The sequence below is a fragment of the Peromyscus leucopus genome, chromosome 8a (genome assembly GCF_004664715.2).
Source record: "Peromyscus leucopus breed LL Stock chromosome 8a, UCI_PerLeu_2.1, whole genome shotgun sequence".
Taxonomy (NCBI): Eukaryota; Metazoa; Chordata; class Mammalia; order Rodentia; family Cricetidae; genus Peromyscus; species Peromyscus leucopus.
The window spans coordinates 56047277-56067723 of NC_051085.1; the positions used below are offsets into that span (position 1 = coordinate 56047277).

At 41.4% G+C, this 20447-nt stretch overlaps 1 long non-coding RNA gene across 1 annotated transcript; it reads right to left on the bottom strand.

The window, feature by feature from the left end:
* Positions 1–5382: 5382 nt before the first annotated feature.
* LOC119086893 lies at positions 5383–19020 on the bottom strand. The gene is made up of 4 exons (XR_005090284.1): positions 18229–19020; positions 10783–10873; positions 7309–7403; positions 5383–5470 (listed from the first exon to the last, which is right to left on the bottom strand). It is a non-coding gene; the product is annotated as an uncharacterized LOC119086893 (long non-coding RNA).
* Positions 19021–20447: the final 1427 nt, after the last annotated feature.

Consider the following 20447-nt stretch of genomic DNA (forward strand, 5'->3'; position numbering starts at 1 on the left):
CGCCGCTGCCGCCGCCGCCGCCGCCGCTGTCGCGCGGGCCGCCCGGCGCCCCGGCCCCGCCCCTCCGCCCGCCCGCCCGGGGCCGGCCCCTGCCGCCGCGCGCCCCGCGGCCCGCCAGCGCCACCGCCATGGCCGCCAGCGCGCCGCCGGCCCAGGCCCGCACGCCGCTCACGTCAGCCGGCCGCAGCCGCGCGGCTCCGCCGGCCTCCGCCGGGGCCCGCCGCCTTGCCGCCTGAGCCCGGCGCGCCGCGTCCGGCCCGAGCCCCGCCGGCCGGCCCACGCCTCGGCCCAGCCCCGCCCGGGTTCCCGGCCGCCTGGCGAGCTCGCCGCCGCCCCTTCCTGCGCCCCCGGCCCGGCCCTCCGCGTCAGCCGCGGCTCCGCCGCCCCGCCCCGCCGCGGTCCCGCCCCCTCCCCTCCTCCGCCGCGTCAGACGGGGGTCCCCAGCCCGCGGAGCCTTCCCCACCCCACCCCACCCGGCCCCCGCTCCTCCCCTCCCCGGGGCCCCCGTACCCGCGGGCCGCCCCTTCTCCCCCAGGGTCCGCGCTCCCTCCGGCGAATGAAGGATGGGTCTCCCCACTCGGCGACCTCACCCCGCCTCGGCCCTGAGGGTCGTCCGTTTCGGGGCCCGCCCCCTCCCCGTGTGAGATCCCCGCTCCCTGCAGTCCTCTACCCTTTCCCCTTCTCCACCCCACCTCTCCATCTTCGCTCTGCACATCCCAGGGTCCCCGAGGCGCCCTTGGCTCCTTTGTTGTCACATCTGCTTCTGCTGCGACCTTGGGACAGTGGCCCTAATGGCCACGCGAAAAGTCAGAGCGGCTTTCTAGCTGGGCTGACCCAGACGGCCCAGGAGAACACAGGTGGAGGTCCCAAGACCACGTGACGAGGCTGCCTGAGCCCATAAGCACCTGAAGGACACAAGATTGGGAGGTCCTGGAAATGGGACCATGATGTTCGGATAGGATTTCTAATTTACCTGTTGGACTTCCCTGGGGCATCTGAAAGTTCCTCCCGGCCTCTGAAAGGAGAACAGAGGAGCATGGAAGGTCCAGAGGACAAAGGAGGGGCAGAGAGCCCCGCCCCACTCCCCACCTCGTCCCAAGGAAATACAGGACCAGGTAGATAACCTGGAAGGTGGTGGTGATCTAGCAGAAGGCTGGATTTAGAATTCTAGTTCCCTTTCATCACCAGTGTGGTGCACAGCATGCAAGAGTCTGAGAGACCTCATGGATGACTTCTAACTCCGGACAGGAACACCAGCTCCTTTCTCCCCATCTGAATTACACGTAGTGCGTCCAGGCCAAAGATGAAGTCAACAAATACAGACTGGGTCTTCACCTGCACAAAGCAGAGGTGAAGTGCCATAGATGAGGGTGTTTGCCCTACAGATCAGCTACTTCAAGCTAACGCAACACACAACTATATAAGTGAACTTAAGGGCAGCTTAGATGGGAGAGAGCTTACTTGCAAATAAAAACGAAACAAAAGATTTTAATGTAAAACTTGAAAGTTAAGAAACAAGAAGGACAAATACAGGGAGATGTAACATGGAAACTGGGATTTGTCTCTGTTTCTTTTCCTGTTGTGATGGGAGAAGGGGTTTCTCTGGCTCAGTCCAGTAGTCCATCATGACAATCAGAGTGCAGAGTGGATGAAGGAATGCACTCAGCTCACTTTTTGCTTTCTGTGTGGTCCAGGATCCTATCCCAGGGTATGGTGCTACCACAGTGACCCTGTCTTCCCAACTCAATCTAATTAAGCAGTTCTCCCCACAAGTATGTCCAGAGACTAATCTAGATAATCCCTCACAGGTGCTCAAAAGTCCAGTCTTCTAGATGATCCTAGAGTCTCATCAAGTATACGATTGAGATTAAGTACCACAGGTTTCAAGATGGAAACGGGATAACAATTTGGAAGACAGGAAGTACGTTAAGGTTCATCCTTTATTCTAATTGGGCTTGAGAGCAGTGCAAACAAAACAGGAGTTAGGAATGAAAGAGAGACAGCGGCATATGGAGAAGACAAGGATTAGAGGTAAACTCAATCTCTCTGGCCCTCCGTTTCCTCACTTGGAAGTGAAGAATAACAGTGCCCAACTGCCTGCATACCGCGAACCAAGAACTATGTCAAGTGATAGCAATCTACGGAATCATTCATTTATTCACCAAATAAAGCTGCCTTGCTGGTCACTATACTCAGCTCCCAGACACTGGCACGTGGGGGAAAAGTTGGGGGTTATAAGCCTTATGAGGCCCAGTAAAGTATGTAGCTATAGGTTAGAAAAAAGCCCCAATCTAGAGGCACCTGACTTTTGGCAGTAAGATAAAGAAGAAAAAAACTTTCAAGTATTGGAAACCTTGAGAAGCATTTCAGAAAGAGTGGTCAATTTAGAAGTCGGGGAATGATGGCTAACTGGAATTTTTGAAGAAGTCCTAGTAGGGAGGTGGTTTCAGAAACTAGGTTGAAGTGAATGAAGGAAAGTTATAGAAGGGCTAGGGATTGGAGGGAGTGGGGGAAGACAACCCAGAGGAGTTCTATTACAGAAGTACAGAGGTGGTAGTTTGGGGGGCAGAGACACACGTTTGTATGAAAATGCACCTTAGAAAGGGGGAAGCCATGGCAACAGAGAAAGTAATGCTGTTGGAGGGCAGCCTGTAAGGGGGTAAAAGGATGGGGCCTTGGAACAGTTGCCGTTACAGGAGACAGTGAGCAGCAGGAGTGACTAGACATGGGAGCAAGCCCAGAGTTTCTCCTCAGAAACCTTGTACTGCCTCTTTAAGATCAGCAGCTGAAAGCGAAGGAAAAGGCCTATCCATAGTAAGTTTAAGAAAGGCGTGAGTGCAGAGAGCAGGAAAGAAAACTTCTACAGAGCCAACTGAGGATGTCCCACTTGGGTCTGAAGGAAACTGACTTTATGGTGTTCTTCGCCACAGTAGCTACTTAGATTTAGATATGGACAAAATTGAGTAACCACTTCATTCAGGAAGTTGTTTTCCCAAACAAGGAAGCAGAATGAAGAAATTCAGAATGTTTCTAGAGAATTGACTATACCGGTGGGCCATGAAATATAATTTGATCAATGAAGATGAGAAAGCTATAAGCAATAAAAAGGACCAATAAGTTGGTTAATTAAATTGGAGTAGCTACAACAGAAAGGGACTGCATGAGAATAACTTGCTTAAAATCAAGAATTTAAAGGCTGGAGAGATAGTAAAGTGTTTACCTTGTAAACACAAGGGCCTGTGTCCAAATCCCAGAAGAACATTAAAAAAAAAAAAATTAGGCATGATGATGGCACACTTGTAATCCAGTGCTGGTGAGGTGGAAAAGTGGATCCAGCCAGGCTAACCATCAAGTCTTGGGCCAATAAGAGATCCTGTTTTGTTTTAAAACTTATTTTTACTATTTTTAGTTGTGTGTAAGGGGAAGGTGTGTGTGCATATGAGTGCAGGTGCCTACAGAGGCCAGAGAGCTCAGTGGCAGCTGTGATGAGCCGCCCAGCCTGAGTGATAAACACCTAACGGGTCCTCTGCAAGAGCAGTGTGTGTTCCTAATTGCTGAGCCACTGCTCCAGCCCCTTGCTTTTTGTATTAAAAGGTAATCTACATTTATACAACATGTTTTGTGTTTTTTTTTTTCTCACTGCAGAAGTAGGAAAAAACAGAGCTGCATTTGCTGTCAGTCTACAAACTAGGAAACAGAATCCCCATTGGGCACTGACCAGTTGACAGGCTTTCAAAGAACCATTATGCTTACTATGTAGAGTTATTATTGTTGTTTTCCTTCAAAAATCGTATACTGAAGCCTTAAACCTCAACATGATACTACTTGGAAGTAAGGCCTTCGGGAGGACTCAGGTCCTCAGATGAGGATTCAGATGAGGACATGGGGATGAGGCTTCCACAATGGGGATCAACATCCTTATGAAAGTCAGAAGACACAAAAGATATATACCCCTCCCTGCTCCTCTTCTTCCTTCTTCCTCTTCTTTATCTCCTTCCTCCCTTTCCCTTTCTCTCACCATAAAAACTGGAGAAGCAGGCAGTCCACCCAGTAGATGTTCAGATTTCTTATAATAACCAATGTAAACATTTATGTAACATTCAAAGTATTTGACCTTTACAGTTCCTTAAGGACAATGGTTGCATTGCTACAGAAGTCACAGTGGTCTGGTGACTTTTGGGGAAGGGCACCAAGTCAGTCTTGCAGTAAGTGTCTGCTCTCTGTAACACTCCCAGCATCTTGTTACATTCCGACCATTACCATGCCATCACTCAGAACTCCCCAGTGTCTTCTTCTCCAGGAGCTACACTGAAGCCAGTACCAAGACCACTGCCGAGCTGGGCTTCCGCCTCTGCCCTCTCCACTTGGCAGCACTGCCCTGGAATGACTGCTTGCGTCCCAAGTTTTTATGCTGAAGCACTGAACTCTGTTGTTGGAAGGGGGTTGTTGGGGATGAAACCCAGGGCCTCAGCCTTCCAGGCAAACACTCTACTGCTGAATCACACCACTAGGTACTCCCTCAAGCCTACACAGCCCTTGGTAGATAGTCCCAGTGTGGACATCAGACCCACTCTTTCCATTCTCTTGTAAGTCACAGTAGATTCCAGCCCAGTCAAACCAGAGTCAGATGACAGAAAGCCTGGATTCTTGTCACATTCCTAGGAAATGCATTTTTCTTTAAATAATTATTTGGGTTTTTTCAGTTCTTGTATCTAAATGAGCCTAACAGACCACTCAGTGGAAAAGCCACTCATTTGTATTTTGAATGGAGAAGGAGGAATTTAGATAAGAAAGCACTAATACTTATACATCTTTCCTTTAAGCTTAGGGATTCCTTTCAAAAGAACAAATATGAAATATTAAAACACCTCTCAAAATGCATCTGTCCTTGTAAGTTTCCCAAAATGTATCTTGCACTTACATTACTTGGGACTTCAGGTTAATTTCCTATGGCAAGTCTTAATTTTATTTTATTTTCTGAGACAGGTTCTCATATAGCCCTTGGCTGTCCTGGAACTCACTATGTAGACCAAGCTGGCCTAGAACTCAATATGTAGACCAGGCTGGCCTGGAACTCACAGAGATCCACCTCCCTGTGCCTCCCAAGTGCTGTGATTAAAGGCTCATGCCACCAAGCCTGGCTACCTAATTTTCTTAAATCTAAAAAGAATAAATTTCCCTCTGTATTGGAATCTATAAAAACCCATACCTACCTTTCCTACTATTTGGGGGTAATACACTGTTAATAAATAAATATAACTGGCTTTTAATTATTTGTAAGATAACACATGAGACTAACAAATCTGTACATGTGATTTATTTTGAAAAGGGGTGTGTGTGAAACTGTTTTAGTCCTGAGCTATTCACAATAGAGAGCAAATACCAAAACCAATGCCACGTAGGTCTCTGTTTCATGTTTAGCTTGTACCCAGCTGTCCCATGCCACATCCCAGATCCATCTGCTGGCAATCTGTGAGAAAAAATTTAAAAGATTCAGATGGGATATGTTAAGTAACTTTTAAATTACATAGTTAGATTTTTTTTTTTTAATATTGTGCCAATGTCTCAGAAAGTTGTATTTAAGAAATAATTTGTTAGGCTGGGTGGGGTAACTCAAATTATACACACCTGCCCAGTGTGCTCAAAGCCCTCAGTTCCATCCTAGCTCTATGAGGAAAATCAAGAGGTTGGAGCAATTGCTCGGCAGCTAAGAGCATGTATTGTTTCCAGAAGAGCCAAGTTCAAGTCCCGGCACCCACATCAGATGTCTTACAACCACCTTACCTTGTAACTCTTACCTCTAGAGAAATCTGTCACCTCTGGCCTCCTCATGGACCTTCACTCATGAGCACACCCCCATGCCCCAAGTACACACGTGATTAAAAAATATTTTTAAAGGTATGCCCAATTTTCCTTTCATAGAGAGATTCAAGAGTAATACTGCTTGGCTTCCTCCTTTGCTGGAGGCTGGTGGTTGCCTTACAGTAAATCCTAGGCAGGAACCAAGGGCTCCATCATGGAGCCCAGCCCACTGACTAAAGACCAGTCAGTGCTCCAGACCACGCTTCTTGCCACACTTAAAAATCTTCTGCCCAAAGCTTGTCAGGGTCTTGTCTGGCAGCAGTGGTGCTGATTGTGTAAACAGGCCATGGCTCCTTTGTGGTGCCTCCAAGGACAAGGCTTACTGTCTGTGATGGATCCAAAATGGCCACACATTCTTTGTGACAGGAACTGGAGGCAGGAGCTGATTCAGAGGCCCTGGAGAAGCAGCTTACTGGCTTGCTCAGGCTGCTTTCTTACAACACCCAGGACTACTGGCCCAGGGGTGACGCCACTCCCAATGGGCTAGAGTCTCCCACATCAATCACTAATTAAGAAAATGCCCTACAGGCTTGGCTACAGCCAGAACTTATGGAGGCATTTTTTTCAACTGAGGTTCCTTCCTCTCTGATGACTTTAGCTTGTGCCAAGTTGACATAAAACTAGAAAGCACAATTGAGTCTTTTCAACAGGACACATAAACATATCACTGTCAAGCTATACCCTTTCCTTTCTTGTTCATCCCTAAAAATCATACATTAATAACAACATCACAATATAAATATAACATTCTTCATTACCTAACATGCCCAAATGAAACTTACTGGTTAATTAATATTTATTTTGATGTTTTTGAGACAAGGTGTCTCTATGTAGCCCTGGCTGTCTTGGAACTCACTATGTAGACCAGGCTGGCCTTGAACTCACAGGGATCTCTCTGCCTCTGCCTCCTGAGTGATAGGATTTAAAGTGTGTACCATTACACCTGGCTTACTGGTTAATTAATTTAAATGACATTTAAATTATCAAAATTTCAGGGCTGGAGAGATGGCTCAGCAGTTAAGAGCAGGGACTACTTTTCCAGAGGACCCAGGTTCAATACCCAGCACCCACATAGCAACTCACAACTGTCTGTAATTCCTGTTCCAAGGGACCTGACACCCATGGCAAAACACCAATGCACATAAAATAAAATATTTTTTAAATTATCAAAATTGCTATGACCAAGAAACAGGCTATGAAATCTAGTAAATTATTGATAGCAAAATTGTATTTCTAGGGTAGTACTTTTCTAATAATTTGCAATGAAAAACAGTTTTTTTAACAAAATGATCTTTGTATTCAAGTGGCCCTTCAGGATCTCTACATCCCTGGGGACACCTCAAATCTCAAATGAATGGATGTTAGATCATCGGGGCACTTACATTTATTGCTTGACCAGTCTTTTGAATAAATAATACTTTTATAATGAATTTATAACGGAAGTACCCCAGTTCTTTGACTGCTGCCAATACTCGGTCCGCCAAGTCAAGTGATAAATGAGAGAAGGCTTTTTCATCATATTTGAGGTCTTTAAGACTGTCCTTTAAGGAAAGTTAAGAAAAAAGTTTCAATTTTTAAACAAAATGTTTTTATATAAGTAGAAAACATGTATCTAAATAATACATACAACTGATTTAAAATACGTGTATTCCTGAAAATTACCATATATTATACTTACCAATTTAATTGTTTTCAAAATTATGTCCAATTGCCAAAAGCCAGATTTGATGGCACATGCCTTTAATTCCAGCACACAGGCTGCCAGGGCACGTATATGGCTCCCTATAGTTCTAGGACAGCCTGGCCTATACAGTAAGTTCCAGGCCAACCAAAGCTACCATAGTGAAACTCTGTCTTAAAAAAATTAGATTCAACACTGTTCATGATCAACACTTGGGCTGTAAGTTTCTGCTTATGAGGTTAATCTGTCAACTTACTGTAAATAACTCAGTTTCCATTTCTCACTAGGGAGAAAAAAAGAATTTCAAAAGCTTTCTGGAAATTGATAGTAAAGAAAGGAAACCTGTGTGCTTATGATTTCATGTTCCAAATGCAGGTGTGATCTGGACCAAGGTGGCTTCATGTCACTGTCTTCTCTGGGTTTTTCACTCCTTATGGCATCAACAACTTAGCATCTTTACTAATAAACTAACACATGTGAGGAAAAGAGACATGGCTCACAGACCATGAAGCAGGAGCCTTTGTTTAAAAACAAATCAGATTTACTTTAAATGTATGAATGTTTTGCCTGCATATATGTGTGTGCACCACATGTGTGCCTGGTGCCAAAGGAAGCCAGAAGAGGGTGTTGGATCTCCTGGAATTGGAGTTTTAAATAGTTGTGAGGCACCATGTGGATCCTCTGGAAAAGCAGCCAGTGCTCTTAACCACTGAGCCATGTCTTCATCTCAGGAGCCTTTCTTACAAACCGTGAGCAAAGCTGAACCTATGAAGGAGCTGATCACAACGTGCTTGATTAACTGGTTTCCTGGGAATACGCCCAGGACTGCGCACTGAGCTCCAGTGACAAGTGGATTACTACCAATCAACTTCATAGGAACAAAAAGTCAAGTAGATGTCCTCCCTCGATGCTCCTGCACCCTGCTAGTTCTACCCTTTTTCCTCTCTTCTCCCTCCTGACTTCTCCTATTGGCTCCCTGACAGGTTCCTTCCATTTATACAGCTGGTCTAAGGCCCGCATCTGGTCTTCTATCTATTGTCCCAATACTGAGTATCAGCTGCTTTCTTATGAATCTAACTCAAGTTCAAGGTCAGTCTTCTCTCAGAGTAAACCCAACCCATTGCTTGTCTGTCTAGGAGTCTCTCCAACTCCATATTCTGACTGTGACTCTGGCCTCAGGACCCAGGGGCGGCTTCTGTAAATGAGGTTCACCCCTAGCCCATTTATTCAATTGTGTTTAATTTTGTTTATATGGTAGGATCAAGTGACAGACCAAAAATGTACACTCTTATATCACACATACTATTAGTGTTGATCAGAATTCTTTTCCCAAACCATAAGCTATAATATCTTTGCCAAATATCAATTAATTTGAAATACATAGTTAACAGTGGAGGGATGGAAGGTTCAGAATATGCCATGTTAAAATATGCTGCTTTCTCATAATTTTGACCCAAAAGTACTTGAAAAAATTGTGGATGCAGTAGCTTGCTCTTCCTTTTTCTTTCCCCTGAAAGTAGGAGATAAAGCTCTCGTGAAAAGGGTCCTCTCCAGTCTCAGAGACGGAAGAGGAAATAGGCACACCACTTCTTCAACTAGCCTTACTTTACTAGGCACCTTCCTGGGATAACCTGCCTCAGCCCAAACACCTTTAATTATACTTTCAAATTTTTCTATTCTGTATCCCAACTAGTATAAAGAGCTTGACTCCACCTTTCCATGCCTTTGTTTTCTGCATGAAGTCTTCTGTATATAGGTAAAAGTGACTAAAGTTTGCTTTTCTCTCCATTTGCCTTATAGCAGTTTAACTTTAGGCGAGGTGGAAATCTACAGAGAGAGACATATCTCCTGTAGCTAAGGGGCTGCAGCTGCTGGAAATCAAATGTGGACCCTCAGCATGCAGATGAAAACTGAGCTTCTGGTCATACGGGTTGAGAATGGGACCCATACATTGATTGATGGAGTGTGAACTCAAGTTCATTTCACATAGCAAACATCAGGTTCTCCAACCCATCCTGAGCCAGTTATGGAACTAGCATGATTAGAATAGACATACTTAGCAGCTGACAGAATATTGACATTGAGTCCTTTAACTGTGAAGTAAGAGCTTTTATTGAAGAAAACTTCCACAATGCAAACATTTAGAATTATATCTACCTTACTCAAAAATACATAGTATCATGAAGGGGCTGTATAAAGCACTGCCATTGTGATTGTTACCACGGCCTCTTTCAATCCATCCATTTGGCTGTTCTGTAAACTTGGCCAGGCAGCATCTACAATTGTAGCTGCTATATGGGACATGGTTTCACTGCTTGAGCAAAACCTTTTGGTACCACCTATGTAGTTACCGACAAGGAAAAAAAAATACCTTTTTCTCCATACCTATCCATAAGAGTCACTAAAACCAGTTTGCTTTCAGCTAGCAAAGCCAGAAACGCACCTTTCTTGTCCTATCTGAGGTGTACCAGCTATCCAGCCCCATAGTAGGACAGGCCCATAGGGTTGAGGAAATTGGCTCAGACCAGTTGCCAAGGCATGCACATAATGTACTTCCTTATGAGCCAACCTGGAGTCTGCCTGAGGACCTAGCAACAGGTGTTGTCAGAGTTCCTGATCGTGCCCAGCCAATGAGGGACGACCACGCAATGCCACCAGATTGCAGCACAGACTGGGTGCTGGGAGGAGGGAATGTAAGTCCTTCCCCATTATTAAATAAACAAGTTTGCTGTCTGCCTTCAACTGACTCCGGGTGTCTGGTGATGCCACACCTTCTCACCCCCTCCCCTGAGGGAGCAGTTAGGATCTAACAACACAGGCCCATGTCACAATTTAGTTTACAGGGAACTTGGCTATCTTTCCCTTTAGGTTCACACTGAATTCAACAACTACTCAGAATTGTAGAATCATTTAACCTCTATATATTCAAGGTTAGTCCCTATAGTGAATACACACACACACACACACACACACACACACACACACACACACACACACACACTCACACACCCCTTCCTTAATAGATCTGATCATATGACTTATTTTGGCTTAGAATGGTCTCAATGGTCTCATATGTGCTAGATAAGTGCCTATCACTGAACTATATCCTTGGTCCCTAATTACCTTTAATATCTGCTGGATTTTAGTTTCTACTGGATGTGCTTGGAATTTCCTCAACGGCTCCATTCTATATGAATTAGCAAACTTTAATTTTGCCAGGGCACTCTTCCATTCTTTACCTATATCAGCAATTGAATCGTCAAATGGAGGTTCCACATACTGAACATCATGGAAAGATTCTCTCAATCTTTCTCTTAAGATCTGTGTATACTGAAAGAGGAAGGGAGAAAGATTACATTTCAGACTTTAAGAATCTGCATACAGTGGAGGCAGAGCTAACAAGCCTGAAATAATCTAGGGAATAATGCAGACTTCTATGCAGTCACTAAATCTTAGACTATTAACTGCAAATTATTAACAGTTTCTATCATCAATTTGAGACTAAATAACCACCTGAGAGAGAAGCTTTTGGGCTTGCCTATAGAGGATTATTTTGATTTGATTAACTAAAATGAGAAGACCTACCCACTATGGGAGACACCATTCCCTAGGAAGGGATCCTGAACTGCATAAGAAGGAGACAGTGTGCTGAGCACAAGTAATCACTACTCTCTGCCTCCTGAGTGTGGATTTAATGTGGTCAGCCACCTCAGACCCCTGCTGCCATGACTTACCTGTCTTGGTGGACTGTACCCTGGGACCATGAGGCAAGCACAAACTATTAAGCCACTTTTGTCAGGTTATTTATCACAGCAACAGGAAAAGTAACCAAGACATACAGAAATATACAAACTTGTGTACATATATTCAGAATACCTACAAAATATCCCAAAGGACCAGAAACAAGAGTAGCCTCCAGGGAGTGGCTGAGGGATAAAGATAAAACAGCTTTTCATGCTTCCCTCCTGCCAGCAATTATGGAACTATTGCCCATAATTTTAGTTATTTTTACATAAGTAACAGATTAGGTAACACATTTATAAATCTTAACTTGAAAAGATAACAAAAGCATATAAATATTTGTGTGTAAACATATTATACATGTATCAGTCCATTTTTGACATGTAGTATATATCAGCCCATGATTTTTGACATGTAATTTTTTGACATGATGCTCCCTTCAGAAGTATCCAATTTGTACTAATAAAGTAATTATTTAGTGCCCCATGGGTGTGTCCACCCTGAGACTGACTGGTGGGCTGCATGCACCCCAGGCTGTGAACACTGTGCAAACAATGCAGCATGTCTGCAGGTGACAATGCCATGCAGCGGTTTCAAATCACTGGACAACACTGCAGTCGCTCCTGGAGTAATGTCTAGTCCCTTCATTTAGAGTGGCGAGCTTCATTTTCCTAGTAACCAGGAATGCCTTTTTTGTACCTACTTGCTTGGCTAAAATTTGCAGTTTCATGTTGACTAGAAGTGATGAATAGACATCTTTGCCTTAGTCCTATTGGAGGACAAATTTTTAGTCTTCTACCACTGAATATGATGTTGGCTATGGGATTTTAATACAATGATTTTTAATGTTCTAATAATTCCAGTTATTGTTTTATTCAGTATTTTTATCATGCAAGGGTAAATTTTGACGAAAATTATTTTTCTTATCAATGGATACTACTTCGTTGTATGTACTACTACATTGGTAGACTTTTATATGATGACCTATCTTTGCATTCAGGAAAACTTGGTCACAGTGTATAATTCTTTGAATTGAATACTGATGCTAATGCTTTTTCTAGGGTGTTTGTTTTTTGCATTAATATTCATAAGGGCTATTAGTTTTCTTTTTTAGTTTAATTACATTTATTAATTTATTTACCATCAGGTGGTAGTGTATGCTCTGGTAGATACATGAAAAAGTAACTAAGACACATATAAACTTGTGTACATATATTTGTATACTATTCTAACTTCACTGAGGTATATGGACTTTGGAACTGGTTAATTTCAGTACATGATATTTTTTTTGTTTTTTGTTTTTTTGTTTTTTTGTTTTTCGAGACAGGGTTTCTCTGTGTAGCTTTGCGCCTTTCCTGGAGCTCACTTGGTAGCCCAGGCTGGCCTCGAACTCACAGAGATCTGCCTGGCTCTGCCTCCCGAGTGCTGGGATTAAAGGCGTGCGCCACCACCGCCCGGCTGAGTACATGATATTTTTATTTGCAAGTTTTTATAATAAAATTTGCTGAAAGTTAAAAAAAAAATTCTAGGGTTGGAGATCATACCTAGGGCCTCATGCATGGTAGAAAGATGTTCTTCAAGAGTCAGATCCAGAAGTGTCCATTTTTTTGACAGACATATTACTGAAATTTCCCACTATAATGTTAGTATATTGATCCTTTAAACCTATACATTTTCCTCTCATATATTTTGATGCCGTATCACTAGTTGTATATTTGCAAGAACTGATATATTTTCCCAGGCAACTGGCCCCATCCTCATTATGCAATGCCTCACTTCATTACTGGTGACTTTACTTGCTTTGATTTTTGCTCTGTCTGAAGTCTATTACTACTCCTACTTAATTTTGATATTAGTGTGTCTTTCTCCACCCATCTCCTTTTATGAATGTGTATTTTAAGTGACCTTATTGTTGTAAGGTTTAAACTAACACTAACACAATTGAGCCTTAGTTTAATCCACTCTAACAACTTCTGTTTTTAAACTGCTGTACTCAGACTAATGACATTCAGAGTGATTATTGGTATGACTGGATTAATATCTATCATATTTGTTACTCTTTTCTATTTGATGCCCTTGTTCTTTGTTTTCTTGCCTTCCATTCTGTTCTACTGTAATTTAAACTGAGCATTTAATATGATTCCTCTTCTCTAATTTCTTAGCGTATTACTTATTTTTCCTCCACCTCTTCTACTTCCTCTCTTAACCCTAAAGTTTGGAAATAAGCATTTGCAGCTAATCCAAACCCACTTTCAACTAACACTGTGACACTTCATGGATAGCATCAATTAAAATAACGAAATAACTCAAATTCTTTCCTCCTGTTCTTTTTGTCATGCTGTCATTCATCTTACCTATAACACATACACATAACATACTTTCATATATAACACATACACTTAACATGCATTCATATGCAAACATAATTTTATGTCTTTCCTGTTATTTTTAACAAATCATTATCTGTTAGAATAAAAAGAGAAACATTAACGATTTTTTAATTAACCTTTATTTAGTCTTTCTTTGATGCTTTTTTATGTAGATTCAAATTTCTGTCACTTTTTTTATTAAAAAAATTAACATTTTGTGTAAGGCAGATTTATTGGAGATACAATTCTTCCATTATTTTGTCTAAAAACATTTTTTCCTCATTTGAGAGTAGTTTTGGAGGGTATAAAATCCCAAGATGTTGGGGCTGAAGAGATGGCTCAGTGGCTAAGAGCACTGGCAGCTCTTCCAGAAGACCTGGGTTCAATTCCCAGCAACCACATGGCAGTTCACAACTGTCTGTAACTCCAGTTCCAGGGGATTGGACACCCTCACACACCCTCATTGGCAAAATGCCAATGCATATAAAATAAATAAATATCCTAAGTTGTCACTTTTCTTCTCTGAATACTTTTACTTCACTCTATTCATTATTTTTGAGAATATGAATGTAATTTTCTCTTATAGGTAGTATGTTTTGTCTTCGGGCTTCTTTTTGGATTTTCTTCATCTTTAATTTCTGTAGCTTGAGACTATATGCCTACATATAAATTTTGTTTTGGCTTGTTTTCTGCTGTGTTTTCTGACTTTCCTGGCACTGTGGAATAGCCTCTAATTCATAGGTCTTATAATATTTCTTATAATCCATTCTCTATCTGGGATTTCCATTATGAATAATTTACAACTTCTATAACTGCCTCAAAGTTTTCAAACATTCTCCTCTTCTTTTTCAGTCTGTGTTCTTTTTTTCATTTGTTCTGGATATTTCTATTGATACTTTTATTCCTGTAATGTATGGTTCTTGCTTGCTCTCTTTGGGGTGTTTACCATTCAGTATGCCTTATAATTTTTTCTTGCTAGCCAGACCAACTTATGGTGTCAGAACCATAAGTTTTACAGAATGTAAAAGCTCTCCAGTAATGGTTGTAATGCATGTGAGAAAAAGATGTAGTTTAGATATTTTTAAAAAGTTTTTCAAGACAAGGTTTCTCTGTGTAACAGTCCTGGCTGTCCTGGAACTCACTTTGTAGACCAGGCTGGCCTCCTCAAACTCAGAGATCTGCCTGCCTCTGCCTCTCCAGTTGCTGGGATTAAAGGCATGCACTACCACCACCTACCTGTAATCTAGATCTTCTGATTAGGTCTCAGGTCTTCAATGGGTCTGTGCCTCTGGACTGTGAATTTCTAAAATGTTTCTCAAATATTTCATGCCCCGCCTTCTCTCTTCCCTAAGAACAGAAAAGCTAGAAAGGGCTGGAGTTGGCTCCCTTTTGATAGTCACACTTTGCAAAACATCAATAGCTTAGGTCTAGTTTACTAATTTCTCAAGAGGGCAGATTTTGTGAAGAACGAAGTGCTCTGATATATTTAAACACACACACAATATCTATATTAAGAGTGTCTTAATATATATTTTAAGAATGTCTAAACTTCAAAATGGAAGTAAGAAAATATGCTGCATTAGGGGAGAGGAAACAAAAAGCTATGGATGGAAATTAATAAAGACCAGATTTGATCAGGGGACACTGTGGTGGTATTGCATTCCCCAAAATATTGTGTACCTTAATAAACTTATCTGGGGTCAGAGAACAGAAAAGCTGCTAGTTAGGCAGTGATAGCACACGCCTTTAATCCTAGCATTCCAGAGGTAGAAATCCATCTGCGATCTCTGTGAGTTCAAGGCCACATTGGAAAGAGCCAGGCATGGTGACTCACGCCTTTAATCCCAGGAAGCCAGCCTTTAATCCTAGGGAGTGATGGCAGAAAGCAGAAAGGTATATAAGGCGTGAGGACCAGAAACTAGAAGTGTTTGGCTGGTTCAGCATTTGGCTGGTTAAGCATTCAGGCGTTTAAGCAGCAATTCAGCTGAGAGCCATTGGGATGAGGACACAGAAGCATCCAGTCTGAGGAAACAGGACCAGCGGAGGAATTGGCAAGGTGAGATGGCTGTGGCTTGTTCTGTCTCTCTGATCTACCAGAATTGACCACAATAACTGGCCTCAGGTTTGATTTTATTAATAAGAACTTTTAAGATTCCTGCTACAGGACACCTCCTGAAAATCTTGGCTACAGAGATAAAGAATCAAAAGAAAAACTACAAGACAGGTCATGTATATGCTGATCCCTCGACATGGGAACAGCTCTGAGACTGGATAAGACATGATAAATCTTGTTGGCTACAGAGTCCTCATGACTTACTATTACATGCCATCCTTTCATATGGCATGGATAGAGGTTTGGTTATTCAGTCCAAATGGGCTTATAAAGATAACAGATGTCTTTTACCTGCTCAAACATAGAATAAAAAAATCATCTTTAGCTGACTTGTGCACACTACAATTCTATACTTGTGTTAATACAGATATTATGTTACCTTTAAAAGTTTGTGTGTTTTTAGAAAAAAAAAAAGACCAGAAACACCAATGAGAACAAGTAGCCCAGGTGATCAAGTCTCTCAGAATGCCTCTGTTGCAATTTCCTCAAAATTCTGTATCCAAAACAACTTCAAAGCTGCTGGCTGAAATGGTCCAGCTTCACAGACTATCCAGCCCAGAGTTCAAAAGCTCTAAATTTTCTATCACACAGAGACTAAGCAAAAAATAATACAGCCAGCTCTCCCAGGACTTGACCATTGTTCCAACCTTCTCAGGGTCCCCTAGAGATGCTGTCACCCCCAGACAGCAGGAAGCAGTCTAGAGAACACAACGGCCACGTTCCCAAGAGGTGGAGTGGATGGTTTTTGGTCATTCAATGGATTATGGATGCTTATTATCATTTAGGAGTGTGGGTTACAAGTTGTTGATCATAATCAGGGAGAAAGCTGAACAAAGGAGATTAGATTCAGGGATCTCATTCTGAAAAGTGGGATATAGAAATGATAGGATAAAAGGGTATATTGTTGAATCTACTTTTAGACTAAAAAGCAACTATTAATTTCAAACATTTTACATTAATATGGATTTTTGTATATTGATGCAAATTTAAGGTTTTTTTGTTATACTGCATGTTTCTACTCTTGTTTAAGGTACCTATGCAGCTCATTTTAAAATACAATGTACAATTAAGAAATACAGGTTAGTAGTTAGTTATCTATAATAATCAAACTTGTAGTCATGTCAGGTATATTTTCAAGGTCAAATAGAAACATATTTTAGAAACTGCCCTTACCTCAACTGCTGACAGTATAATGTCCAAACTGGACAAGCAAGACACAAAAGAAAGTGACTGCTGAACTTTGCCAAGACAAGGTAAGACAGTCCTTCAAAATTCCTGCTGCACAGAAAATTCTGTCAGATATTCTAGTCCTGTAGACTGAAGATAGTTGCCTCAAGGTTGTAGAAGAAACTTGGGTGACTGTCCAGGCAGCCAGCTGTCTCTGTCATTTCTATAGTTTTTGGAAGCTGATTGCTCTGCATTTCTTGTTTACTTAGGTAATATTATATCCTTCTTGGGTCTTTGATGAGTTGAAAACTAGATAGTTATGGTTACAGTTTTCCTTGTTACCAAATTCAGAAAAGAATCTTACATAAGAGATGTAAAGTGCATAAGGTTGAGAGACATAAAAGCTTAAGTTGTTTATCTAAAACTATGATAGAAAGTGGTTTAATGGTATAAAACTTTGGACTCACTAAGATAGGATAGATAATACAAAAATTTTTCCAAATTTGCCAAATACAAGTGAACTGGACATTGTGAATGTAATTCTTACTTGATAATAGTTCTTATTGTATATAATTTTACTGTATTAGAGCTAAAACCTTTCCTTTTTATTTAGACAAAAAGGGAGAACTGTTGTGGGATATTTGTACACTGTGTGAAGATGTACTGCTGTGACTGGTGTAATAAAAAGCTGAACAGCCAATAGCTAGGCAGGAGGTATAAGCAGGACTTCCAGGTAGAGAGAGAAACTGGGAGGAGGAATCTAGGCATGCGATTTTGCCAGCAGACTTGGAGGCAAGCCAGATGTGTGTACTAAGAAAAGGTGACAGCACCATGTGGCAGAACACAGATTAAAAAAATAGAAGTTAATTAAGTTATAAGAGCTAGTTGGGAAAAAGTCTAAGCTAAGGCCAAGCTTTCATAATAAGTCCCCAGGTCATTCATTATTTGTGGGCTGGCAGTCCAAAGTTAGTCCAACAAGAAAGCTTGCTACACACATTATATATATATATATATATATATATATATATATATATATATATATATATAAAACCACACACATATTATATATATATATGTGTATATGTATATATTCACATGTGTGCACACGCATGTACACAGAGAGGGGACTCTAGCAATTCATCAGTTACATTTCAGGTTTTCCTATCCTACCACTGAAAGCTTGAACTTTGGTATAGAGTCTCTCTACCAACTGCCACAACTTCTGTGGTAGCAATTTGTTCTATAATCACTTTTCTAATGTATTTAAAACTGATTTTTGGTTTGCAACTTTTTACCTGTTATTTAAAATGTAGGTCTTCAACTTCCTTACATCAAGGACTTGGAATTGTTTCTGAAGTACATCTTAGCTGTGTATAGTATTCTAGGTCTACTTTTCTTCCAGTAGAGATGCTGCTGCTTCAGTGTTTTCTGATTTAGGTTTCTGAGAAGACTGCTATTTTCATAGAAACGTTTACATCACTGGTTTCAAGCACGTGTTGGCAGGATTTCCTGTTTCTTGTGCCTGGAATTCCCTGAGATTCTTTGGTTTATGGGTTTCGCTCTCATATTTGTTGCTTTTCATCTAGAATTTCAAGCATTATTTGTTACCCTTCCTTTTTTCTTTAGGGACTCTAATAACAAGACTACTGAGGCACTTCACTGACATTGAACACCTTTTCAGAACTTTCCCCTCATGCTTCTAAGTTTACTAGTCTTCTTTTTGTGAGATTTAATCTGTTAATTCCATTCACTGCACATGACCTGACATTGTGTTTGTTTTTGGAAGGCTAACTCAACCTTTCTCTTAAGACGTGACAACTACCTTCTTTTTCACTACATGCACTCAAGGAACACACTATTAATACACTGTAACACTAAGTGTTTTCAAGATTGCATGATTCTTCTGGGAATCAGACATGTAGAGCTTCAAATTAACCCTTAGTGAACACACTACTGTGAAAACTGCATTTCTGACATTTCTTATTTATGTATAATACTCATCAATTGATGTAGCATACTGTGGTGGTTTTGTGTTCCCCAAAATATTGTGCACCCTAATAAACTTATCTGGGGTCAGAGAACAGAACAGCCACTAGATACAGAGGCTAGAAAATGGTGGCACTCACACCTTTAATCCTAGCATTCCAGAGGCAGAGATCTACCTGGATCTCTGTGTGTTCAAGGATACAGCCAAACATGGTGGCTCATGCCTTTAATCCCAGGGAGTGATGGCAGAAAGCAGAAAGGTATATAAGGCGTGAAGACCAGAAACTAGAAGCTTTTGGCTGGTTAAGCATTCAGGCTTTCGAGAAGCAGTTCAGCTGAGAGCCATTTGGATGAGGACTCAGAGGCTTCCAGTCTGAGGAAACAGGATCAGCTGAGGAACTGGCGAGGTGAGGTAGCTGTGGCTTGTTCTGCTTCTCTGATCTTCCAGGGTTCACCCCAATACCTGGCTCAGGTTTGTTTTTATTAATAAGAACTTTTAAGATTCATGCTACAGCATACTCTTATTAAAACTACTTTTTTCTTTCAGCTGATATGAAACCTTAATCATCTTTTTAAATGCCACCAAATTTGTTATCAATACAAGCTACTGGCTAGCATTTATCTACATGGACCTAGAATAAACTGAGCTTCCTCATGTCATTATTCCAATGAGATATTTAATTATTTAGCAAAAGTGCTATTTATTTGCTAATGTTTATGATTTTCAAATACATGTGCTTAAGGGAGATTGATAAAGTTGTCAACTTTTAGTAATCTGCCTAAGTTTTTGTAATCTTTGACTGCAAAGACCTAACTCCTGCTAAGCAAAAATGCAATGTACTGGAAAGATGGGAGTAATTCACAGACAGGAAGAAAAACATGAAGAACTAGACTCAGAAAGACACATGAAGGACACTCCAGTTTGCATCTGCCATTATAATAAACCTCAAGCCTTTTCTTGGTTCATTAAATTAATCTAATTTGGTTTCAACCTCCTACAAAGTTTAAGTAATCACCTAAACCACTAACTCTACCCAGTCAGGGATGAGTTGCTTTTCTGAAAATATACCACTAGGAAAAAAGAAATGGACATCGGGAGCTGGACAGCAGTTAAGAGCACTTCCTGCTCTTGCAGAAGAGCCACTGGTGGCCACACCCAGTGCCGTCACTGCCCTCATGTGCACATGTACAAACACCCCGGCAGAAAACACAATGAGTACTCTTCTTTAAATGGATAGACAGTTAAAATTCTGTGCTCATGTTGATTCAAATGTGTTCTGACTTTTCATATTCTCAGAAATATAGAAACCACTGGCCACTTGAAAGTTGAAAATAACATTCAGTGTTAGGGTTACCAAACATGTGGGATCCTGTTTTAACTTCTTTTTAATTACTGCCCCGATGACATTTTATTTGTGCTGAAATGTGATTTTATTTGTATGTTAATAAATAAAGTTGCCTGGGTGTCAGAGCTAATAGCAAGCCATTTAGCAGAAGTCTGGCATGGCAGTGGTAGCACACGCCCTCA